Raw genomic sequence first — 11,530 nt, 5'->3', positions numbered from 1 at the left:
ATTTTATCGGATATTAAATATAAAGTTTTGCTGTTGGTGACACACATGTGCATGTGTGCATCTTATTATTTTTTTAAAATGTATCCTTGTGAGTGAAGTCATTTGTTCAAAGGCTACACACACTTGAAAATCTAGCAAATATTATCAAACTGCTCCCCAAGAAGTTGTGTGGATTTTTTAATCTCACCAAGTCCACAAGAAGGCTCATTGCCCACCCCCAATCCTTCCCTAACCTGGATAGTGACATGTCTTTGTCAATCCCATGACTAAAAATAAAAATGTTATTTAATATTGGTTTGATTTGTATTCCTGTAATTACTTATGAGTATAAATATCTGTTTATATGCTTATTGGATTATATGCAATAATCTAGGTATGTGTTTAGTTTCTCTCTCTGACTGCTAATGTTGAGCAGTGAGCTGTCCCTCTTTGGTCATTGATTAAACTAGCAACTGTAACAACAGTTTTTCATCTGTTTTCCTGGGTTTGCCAGGAATTAGTTCTTAAATTTAGCACACCCCTTATGTTTTCTTTTGTCTTCTATTACATCAATCTCTATTTTACCATTATAAATCCCTCCCTTCTGCTTCCTTATTTATTTTCACTTTTCTCTATATTTTTGAGAAAATGCTCATCTTACTATTTCTACACTTCAATGTTAATAACAAATATGCGTGAGTATAAATCTTTACCTTATTAATTTTTGCTGTATCCTAGAGAATTTTGAGTAAAATGTTTTCATTTTGTCTTCCATATGTTTTGTTTTTGTTGTCATTTGATGTTCTTTTTAACATTAGTGATGTTGTGGATTTTTTAAAGTTTTCACTTGTTGGTCAGGAGATCTGTTGTTGGCTGTGTTGGTTCTTTGATGTATTCTGTATTGTTGCATGTGATTAAAGAGTACAGCCTGTACTATTTTTACATTTTGGAACATTTTTCAAAGTTGGAATATTTTTGAAAATGATTTTTGAGTTCACTAATATGTATTCTTCATTGTGGGAAATAAAATTGATATTTATTGGACTGTTTATATGATTTAAAGCCACATCTGACTTATCAATTTGGTTTTTGCTTGACCTGATGAGGCACAAGATGTATCCAAAGTCACCCTCCCTATTATGTTTCTTGACATCTCTCCTTGTGGCTCCAGTTTTTATTTTGTATATTTTGATGCATTGGTGGTGATTTCTTTCACTTCTTTATTTTGATAGATAGTCACCTTGCTTCTCTTTATGACCTCTCTAGAGATAGAAAAGCATGCAGTAGCTAATTTTATGACAGGGTCATCCTACTATGCAAATGAGGACACTGAGAACCAGCAGTTCAAGTAACTGGTACTAGGGCAACGTCACCCAGCAGGTGAATAGACAAGAGCCCGTGGCCTTAACCTGCTGCTGTCATTATTTTCTGGCATCTGATTCTATGAGAAATCTACCTTGTCTCTTTTGTTTCATTAAGTGACTTATCTGTCCCACACAAATGCTTGTAGAATTCTCTCTTGATCCTTTCAGAATTTTCTCTCAGCAATTTTTCTCCTACCAATTTTTTGAGGATATGTGAGCCCTTTTGGTGTCTCTAGACCCAGATCTTCCTCACCTACATATTTGTTTTTATTATAATAAATATCTTACTTTTCTTTATGATTTCCAATTATTCATTTCTCAGCTATAAATGGATATATTAAATTATTATAATATATGTATAATATGCAGAATATATGCTTATATTTATATTTATGTTGTCTTTCTCTCTATATCTACCAGTCTTTTTTTTTTTAATTTTTATTTATTTATTTTAATTTATTCATTTTGAGAGAGAGAGAGAGAGAGAGAGAGAGAGAGAGAGAGAGAGAAAGGGGGAGGAGCAGGAAGCTTCAACTCCCATATGTGCCTTGACCAGGCAAGTGCAGGGTATTGAACCGGCGACCTCAGCATTCCAGGTCGATGCTTTATCCACTGCGCCACCACAGGTCAGGCCATCTACCAGTCTTTTTTTTTAACAGTTCTTGTTTATCATTATGTGCTACATTTCATGAATTTTCCATACCTGCTTCCTGTGCCTGCACTTCTGCTGTCTGTGTGAGGGGTTCAGTTTTAATTCAGTTTTAATTCAGTTTTAATTCAGTTTTATGTTCTACAAAAGTGGTCAAGTTCTCCTTACTGTCTTTCCTAAACTCTACTAAGCCCTTATTCATTGTGTCATCTTTTCTTACCATATTTTGACCATTTACTTCACCCATGTGCTTTAAAATTTATTTGAGAATTCAATACAGTCATCATTTCTCTCCATCTTTATTTTAGATCTCGTTTTTTTTTTTGGGGGGGGGAGAGGGATTGGGGAACAGAATTGTCATGTGGAGACATGCCAATTTTTTTCTCTTTCATTATTTTTCCTTTTCTTCTTTTTTTTCTTGTTTATTTTTTAAAATGTGGGTAGTCTGTCTTCCTGTTGGCCAGAACAATAATGTGCACCTCAAATATGTGAACTCCTTTCTTATAAAAAGATTTTGGGCTAGATGTTGATAATCTCTCAGTATCCCAAGAAAAATGGCTACTGCTGTTGGTAATGTTGCCTCTGATTAATATCTGGTTTTGTTTAAACTCCTCCCCTAGAGATCACCTCACTGAAGAGGGCGTGGGTTCCATCCCAGAGGGTAGGCTTCCTTTAGATTTCAAGGCTTCCCTTCTGTGGCATGAGCAGACTTCTTCACAGAGTAGAGTTTCAGAGAAACGCTTTAGCTAGCAAGCATTTGGTTCCCCGTGGTTACAGGCATTTCCCTCCTTTTAATCAACCTCTTTTGCTACCAAGCCTTGGTTGCAACACTTGCTGTTAAGATATTAATACTTACTTGACTTCTACCATTTGCTAGACTAGAGAAAACTATTACTAAGTTCATCTTCTCCTACAACTCCACCTGAGTGGCCTCAAAATATTACAGGGTAAAAGTAAGGTGGCTTACGAAGGCACATTGAGGAACTCATGTGGGTCTTTCCATGTTCCCAATCCCAATTCTCCTGTACTCTAACAGTGGTGGGTATTTTTTGAGTAATATTTTGCTTGTTTTCAACCACTCTGTTTGTTCTTCCAGAAGGAAGGTCTGTTTTGAGTTCCAGAATTCTTTATATTTGGTTCAAATAGTTTTATATCTAAATGATATTTCTGGATATTTAAACTATCATATTGAGACTATGTCTACTATTAGTGTCAATAATTTTTACTTCTTTTGATGAATTTTTGTTCAGCTTGGAAGGGGGAAGCTTTACAACTTTCCAGCCTTTCTGTACTTTCACACCTATCTTTATCAGAATCTTTCCCCCACACTCTGGACTGATTCAGCTTTTAAAGACATTTATCCTCATCTGCCTTGTTTTTGAGTCATGCGTATATGTAGCCAGTGTTGATCAAAGCTTCGATGGTTAAAGACAAGTTGGTTTTGTAGTTTCCCTTACCTTTAAAAGATACAATAAGCATTGAATTTGTAGAAAATGAATTAAAAATAAAACATAAAATGCAAATTTGGATTTTTCTTATTAGCTTCGACAGACATAACATTAATTACTGTCTGAGTTTCTAGATGTTTACTTTCCGTTTCTTAACTTATTCATTGTGGTGGGTCACAAACAACCCAGAGGCCAGGCACAGTCCATGGTGTTCCCTTTGAGTCCCTGTAAGCACTTCAAGGGCAGGTTCAGTGTCCTGTTGACCTGTATCTCCTCTTTAGTGCCCACCTAGCACTATATCCCAAAATAGCATCTAAAAAGTAACTGCTGAGTATATGAGTAAAACAATAGTACTCCAAGTAGCAAGTGCTTCTTGAGGTCAAAACTCTTAAGTTTATTCATGACCTTCACAACTTCCTTTTGCATTGAAAATATGCAGGTGCTATTATTTGGATTTACAGCCAAGGCCCAGAGAAGAATGGGTCTACACACAGGAGGCCTTTATATCCATGCTGTTTTATTTGACCCAAGCTATTTTCCCTCATATGCTGTTTCGTGTCTCTACAGGGAGTACAAAGCATGGTGTGAGAGACAAGGCAGGATATTAGCCGGACCAGGGTCTAGGCCAGGTGTGAGCATTCTGTCTTCTATCTGTCACTTTATTTATCATCCTTCTCTTGAGGACTTTGAGGACTCTCCAATTCCCAGTGACACATGCAGACTCTATGCATGCAATGATGAAATGCTTATTGGTGATAATACTGTCCCTGAACTAAGAAATAAAGATCAAGCCCATATATTTTGGTGTATTTTTCTCCAAGGCACTGGTTTACCAATTTGGAGAGAGTAACTGAGAAACTAGCCTTAGTTAGGATGGTAGCTGAGCTGAGAGTCAAACATCATCAGTAAAGAAGAGACAACGAATAGGATGAAAAGAAGGGGCTTCACTTACTGGTCAAATGGAGCCCAGCTAGAACAGAGCGTCATTGCTCTGCAGAGAACTGAACTGTCCCTAGGGACATGCAGGGATGGATAAGCAAGGGCCTGCTCTTTACAGGTGTGAAGACAAACCCAAAGAAGCTCCCGACAGGTAAGGCTGCATGTATAGAGGCCTAGCAGACCTGTATCTAAAGTGCTGCAGTTATGCGGAAGAATGAAAGAGTAATTTTTAAGGACAAAGGGTCACTTCCCAGATTACTAAAATACACTATCACCCTAAATTGAAGGTGTGGACTCTAAATCTTTTATCTGATGACCTCCCTTGACTATTGAATCTCCTTCCTTTGCCATCCCAGGTGGCAATCTCATTTTGCATGTATTTTTTCTCATATTTCCCATGCTTACATTAACAGTTTCCTCATCTAGATAGTTGTCTAATGCTATCTTTTGATCAGAGTAGTTGTTAGAGTATTCAATCACTAGTTTTCCCTTGTTTTCTGGCCTTCCGGACTCCACTGTCTGGGGAAAGGCTGTCTGTCAATTATGAAAACTGCAAAGCATTGTGTTGAGCTCCGTTAACACAGAGATGAAAAAGTGAACCCTGAACAGGAAGAGGGATGATTGAGCTCAAAGATGAAAAGTAACCAAATTGTCCAGCTAGAACAGACGAGCTGGTTTGTTGACAGTTTAAAAATATTGTTATAGTTTTTCTTTCCTTTGGGACAGGAAAGGGATTTTACCTCATGAGAAGCTTCAGGTGGATCTGTCTAAAACTCTATAACTTGGGATATTGTCTAATAAATATTGGTTGATGTAATGGATGAACCTGAAGAAGCCATTCTCATGTGTGTCAACATGGCCCCCAGGGAGACATTAGGTCTTTAGGACTCAATGAGCTTGGATAGTTTAGAATGATTTGGTGAGCTAGCACTAGACTTAGGGAAATTGTGATCAATCTGAAGGCTTTTGAAAGCAGAATTAGATTGAGGACCCTCAGGGTAGCTTAGATTGTGTTTTGGGTATGGGTTCAGCACTAGCTTTTATGTTATAGCTGAACACGAGTTACCATGTTTAAGAGCAGTGGTTCTCAATGAGGGGGACATTTGCTCCCTAGGGAACATTTGGTGATATGTGGAGACATTTTTGGTCATCACCTTTGGAAAGAAGAGAGCAATGTTACTGGCATCTAGTGAGTAAAAGCCAGGGATGCTGCTGAACATCTTGCAACACACAAGACAGTCCCTGGAACAAAACATTATCGGACAATTTGAGAAAAACCTGCTCCAGACAGATTTCCTAATTTAAAAGGCAACTTTAGGGTAGTTATTATTGAAGGCTTTCCTCTGAAAGAGAATGTGATCATGGTAATTTCAAAAACGCTTTGGACTCAATTCCCTATGTGGTCAGATGAGCCCTCACTAGCAGATTTGCCAGCCCCTGACCATAGGTTTCTCCTCTATGTACCAGGCAGGCCCAGGCCAGGCTTTTAAAGTCCCCTGCACTAATGCTGCTAACTGTGCAGATAGTGCCAAAATGCAGGCATTGTCACAGTGTAGAGCACATGAGATCAATGCAATAAAGGGGGCTGTGATCCAACTGGTCTGTCCTCTGGAGGTTGTGCAGGTAAGGTAAATTTTATGAGGAGCATGTCAAATTCAGCAGCAAATAGTGCCTGGCTCCTCTCCCCTCCACCTTGCTGCCTTTTGACATGTGATTCCCACACAACGAGCCAGTTGCACTACCACTGAGGTTTCATGCTCACCAACTTGCAGAGAGAAAGTTCTGGGCCCTGGGGACCAGTTGTACAAGGATCCTTGGAGTTAGCAGGTAACTGTCATAAGGTGACTGGTTGCTCTCTACAACCTGGTATGTGCTTCAATTCTGCTTCAACTAAACTGCTTCACAACACAGTTAACAAAAGAAGGTGTTCAACACTGGCTTGTAGCTGTTCTGAGCAGAGAAAGGTGTTACGAAGACAATGAGTCTGTTTGTGTGTCACTTGCATAGCACTTGGATAATGTGAGGTCATCCCAGGAGGGAAATACTCTTCAGTTTCCACCCTGGATCTGTGAGAGGCACACACCTTTCAGCAGTCTAGTTCAGCAAACACTGATGGACTTCGGAGGACTTCATGTGTCCAGCTCAGTGTCAGAACAAAGCATGGCAGAATGCAGAGTGCCCAGGGCAGGGGACTCAGCTCAGCCTGAGGCAGCAAGAAGATGTGGGAGAAGAGCTGCCTGCAAAGAGCCTGAGGAGACTCAAGGGATGAAAAAAGGGAGGCCTCCAATGGTAATAAGCCCAGGAACCATTAGATGAAAAGGCATGTTGCCATTGACAGTAAAGAGTGAAAAGCCCATATTGACTCTGTTCTTTCTTTTTGCTCCTTATGCATTTGTTCCTTTCCTCCTTCCTCCCCTCCCTCTTGGTTGCTTTACCTTCTCATATCCTTTCTTTTTTGTTGGCTCCATTTCTTGGAATTATAAGAGACATCTGCCCTGAGCAAGCCCCATGCCTCCTCTTCTCTCTCAGTAATAAAAATGTGGTGGACTTACAGCCTAGATCAGAGGTCCCCAAACTATGGCCCACAGGCCGCATGTGGCCCCTGAGGCCATTTATCCTCCCCGCTGCACTTCCGGAAGGGGCACCTCTTTCATTGGTGGTCAGTGAGAGGAGCACATTGACCATCTCATTAGCCAAAAGCAGGCCCATAGTTCCCATTGAAATACTGGTCAGTTTGTTGATTTAAATTTACTTGTTCTTTATTTTAAATATTGTATTTGTTCCCGTTTTGTTTTTTTACTTTAAAATAAGATATGTGCAGTGTGCATAGGGATTTCTTCTGAGGGACAATGAACTGGCCCCCGTGTAAAAAGTTTGGGACCCCTGGCCTAGATCATCAAACTTACAGTATCTGTGAAATAAAATAAAACTCAATCCAGTGATATAATTATCAGCTAAACAAAACAGCTGCTCCATTGGGGACTTTATAATTGAGTGAAGGAGAAAAACACATACATTAATATTATTATCAGCATTATGACATGAAGTGCCTATTGTGGACCAGGACTTAAAGGAGACATTTTATACACATTATCTTTAATTGTCACACAATGCTTTAAGAAGATCCTGATTATTTTTATTTTGATAAAGAGTTAGGTTATTTTTATTTTGAGGTCAAGAGATAGGTGTAAAAAATACTAAAGAAACATTAGCCCTGAAATATATGAAATGGACTATATCATTAGTAATAGAAATCTTTTATTAAGGTAAATATGTTAATATATTTATTTAAAGTTTTGAGGGTGATTGTCATAAAGACAAAATTTTGATAATAATTAAGATATACTTGCAACCCCATAAATTACATATTTTTCATGTAAAAACTTAGTATATCTTATCAATCTCATTTCTTTAAAAACAGAATTATAGTTCATGAGGGGAAAGGAGATCGACAATCAGAAAGAGCCATAAAGCAAAAGATCCAAGGATTACACTGGCTGTGGCAGATGAATGAATTTCTTCCTGTGGAATTTTCGAATATAACCAAGTGATCTTGGGTCCCACAGCCAGTGTTTGCCCTTGAAATTGGACTTGGAGGAGTTGGAAACTTCTTACATAATCTCTATCAGCTGTACTTATTTATTTCTTTTATTAATTGTTATTAACTGTGTGATTTAGGGGATGTTACTTAACTTTCTGAGCCATGTTTTCTTATTTAAAAGAAATATAGATTTATTGATATGATCATATGAGATCATCCCCAATTCATGGGGCCAGAATTCATCTCCTTTGTATGTTTGTTCAGCTTTGCCTCCCTCCCATTCTTCTATCTCCCTCTGGTTTTCATCTTCCTGGGGCAGTGTCTTGCACAGAACAGACTGGGAATTTGTTCACTGGATCAAACTGAATGGATGCCATGTTGATCAAGTCTTGGGTCTGCCTGCCTATTTTATCCCCCTTGGCATTGCTACATTAGCATTCTCTGCAAAGTCAAACCAGTGAAGGATCATTTCCAAAGAAAAGCCCAAACTTTTAATTCCTAATTTCCTTCCCTTTGGATGTCAAATGGAAACTAGGCAAGATATAATCATTCAATTTACTTCCTCAACAACCCTATTTTTCATCTCTAACCTGAACTTCAGCTATTGTCCATAAGGTTTCTTCTTTGAGTGAAATCATTTTCATCCTGGTTCTCAGTGATTATAATGAACTATCAACCATCTGCTTGTTCCTTGAAAGTCAAGCTAGCTGATTTGGGAGACTCTTATCTATTCATGATCCAGCAGATTTGTTTCAACATGATATTTCCCGTGGAAATACTTTATTTTGGATATTTCAGTGCCTCTTCCTTGAGTGATTACAGAACTGTTGTTTTGATCAAGAGCAGTGCACTTAGAGACTATTTGAGTGAGATAATTTTATCTACAAACATTTATTGACAAATATATTGCATAAAACGTAGAATATTAATATAAATACAAAGATAAATATCATGTTCTAATGAGAGAGACAGAACCCTTGTCCTCAAGTAGCTAATCAAGTACAAAGCAAAAAATGCTGACACATAACTAACTAGAAATATTCTTTTGTTTATATCCAGCTTTGGGTTAGGAATTTATGGAATCTTACAAGGAAACATAAAATACTTGAAATAAAAATGAATAAGAAAGATCCGGGAAATGGAAAACAAGGTCAACTAGAGCCAAAACTGAGGCCAGCTCACAACATATACCCCTCCCTGGAAACTACAGGAAAGCAAGATCCATCTCCGATGTGCACGCAAAGATGCCCTCAGTGAGCGGCACAGTATCTGGCACAGAGTTGGAATTCAAACATCAAAGAGGCAATGGGCACGTCTTCCATTGTAGGCTTTTGTAGCACCTCTACTAACTACACCAAAACCATATTTGGAGAAGCTAAAATTGAGGCCACCTTTTCTAGACCAGATCACACTGAAAAGTTGGAAGCTGCCTCCATGTCTTTGCATCTGGGATGGTTATGTTTTCTTTGAAGAAAGCTGGTAAAGGAATATATATTCAAGTTTTATTTCACTAGTCCAGAGGCTATGACCTTTCTAAAGCATTTCTCTTGAATTGCATCATTGTTACATTTACTTTGATAGGTAGGGTATTTCTCCCCATGTTTATGGTTTTCATCGTTCTAGCTGAAGGCACGTAGAGAGCAGGAAACAGATAACTTTCATCTTTGCAAAAGTCCCTGTTTCTTGAACATATACCACAATACCTTGAATGTAATGGGCGCTTAGTAAATACTTCTGAAATTTTTATGTTAATGAGTATTTAAAAATGCTTACTTGGTTTGAGATGGGGCTCTGTTGTGCAAACACTGACAACATGCTGCAAAGTCTTATTTATGTATTGACAGCTTATAGGTTTCAGAAAGCCAGTGTGAAGAAAAGGTATCAACGTGCATGTGTATATCTGTGTGATCATTTCGTTTAGCAAAATGATTCTAAACAACAGTAATACCAAATTTGGAGTCTGGGTAAAGGAAATTAAGACAGGAAGTTAAGGAGGAAAGAGGGATGTGCAAGGCTAGAACTAGTGCTATGCAATGTTAGATGCAGTTTTTTTTTTAATTTTTTATTATTAAATTTAATGCAGTGACATTGATAAATCAGGGTACACATGTTGAGAAAAAACATCTCCAGATTATTTTGACATTTGATTGTGCTGTATACCCCTCACCCAAAGTCAAATTGTCTTCTGTCACCTTCTATCTGGTTTTCTTTATGCCCCTCCCCTCCCCCACCGCCTCTCTCCTTCCTCGCCCCATCCCTCTTCCCCCCACTCCCCCACCCCATTTCCATCACATTCTTGTCCATGTCTCTGAGTCTCATTTTTATGTCCCATCTATATATGGATTCATATAGTTCTTAGTTTTTTTCTGATTTACTTATTTCACTCCGTATAATGTTATCAAGGTCCATCCATGTTATTGTAAATGATGTTGGATGCAGGTTTTGATGGAGAATATGCATGGAGAGAGAGAGAGAAGCTTCCAAGCAGCCACTGAGTAAAAAAGAATAGAAGAAGCAGGGTAATTTTTAAACTAATACTATGTATTATAAAGTAGATCTTTAAAGAAATTGTCTTTAAGAAGACAGGGAAGTTAGACATATGTTTTAAAAGTTGTTATTAATTTTGGCTTCTGTAGCATGTTTGCTTGAATAAGAAATGACACTAAGACTGAATCACATGCTACCAGGGAAGTAGTCAGGTTACAATAAGTGATGTAGTTTTACTTGAAAACACATACTCTGGGTTGCCTCAGTCACAATTACTCACTGACTGAGGTAGAGCATTATGTAGCCAGGAAGGAGTAGAAGAGAACAAAACTCTTCACACATTACTTTAATTTTTAAAAGTAACTTGAAAGCCTAAAAAGTATTAAATTTCATTGGTCAATTCAAAGAGAGTAAGATAATATTTTCACCAGCTTTGTGCAGTGGCAGTATCAGAGCCAATGAGGTTTATCTGAGGCATGATTATTGCTAATTGAAAGATAGTATTTCACCTAACAAATGAGCAAATATTTTGCAAAAATATTAAAACATACAAAGTGAATTCTGTCATAAATTTTTAATAGCCAACCCTGCAAAAGCTGAAAGCCCATATATTACTGATAGGATTACAAACTGACTCCTAGTTCCTGGAAAATCACATGTCCTATCAAGAACCCAAGACTATTTCTACTTCTTGGTGAAATAATTACTCTAAAGCAATAATCAAAATGGAGTTAGAATAAGAAATATTATATACTCATTAAAAATCAGTTTTTAATGAATAGACAAAATAGTAAAAGTCTATATATAAAAAATGACTTTAATTTAATAAAAATACAGGGGTGAGCAGAAGTAGGTTTGCAGTTGTGAGTATATAAAACAGAGTTTATCCTTGTATTATTTGTTTGTTTTATTTGTTGTAATCTTCTTACTATTGTTATTATTTCATATCCTGACTTAGAATTTATTTAACTTTTAGGTAATGATGGCTGGTAATTTACCTACTTTGGGCAACCCTGTATGTTCAGCTAACTCTGAACAACACAGGTTTGTACCGTGTGGGTCCACTTATATGTGGATTTTTTCAATAAATACCTGTAGTGTTTTTGATCTGTGCTTGGCAACC

The 11,530-nt window shown here is 37.6% G+C and overlaps 1 pseudogene; it reads left to right on the top strand.

Moving 5' to 3' along the window:
• The first annotated feature begins 10,836 nt into the window (after positions 1 to 10,836).
• LOC136314782 (U4 spliceosomal RNA) lies at positions 10,837 to 10,956 on the top strand (annotated as a pseudogene).
• Positions 10,957 to 11,530: the final 574 nt, after the last annotated feature.

This window comes from Saccopteryx bilineata, chromosome 10, assembly GCF_036850765.1.
Source record: "Saccopteryx bilineata isolate mSacBil1 chromosome 10, mSacBil1_pri_phased_curated, whole genome shotgun sequence".
Classification (NCBI taxonomy): domain Eukaryota; kingdom Metazoa; phylum Chordata; class Mammalia; order Chiroptera; family Emballonuridae; genus Saccopteryx; species Saccopteryx bilineata.
Note: the sequence above shows the minus strand (reverse complement) of the source record. Positions and strands in the feature narration are given on the sequence as shown.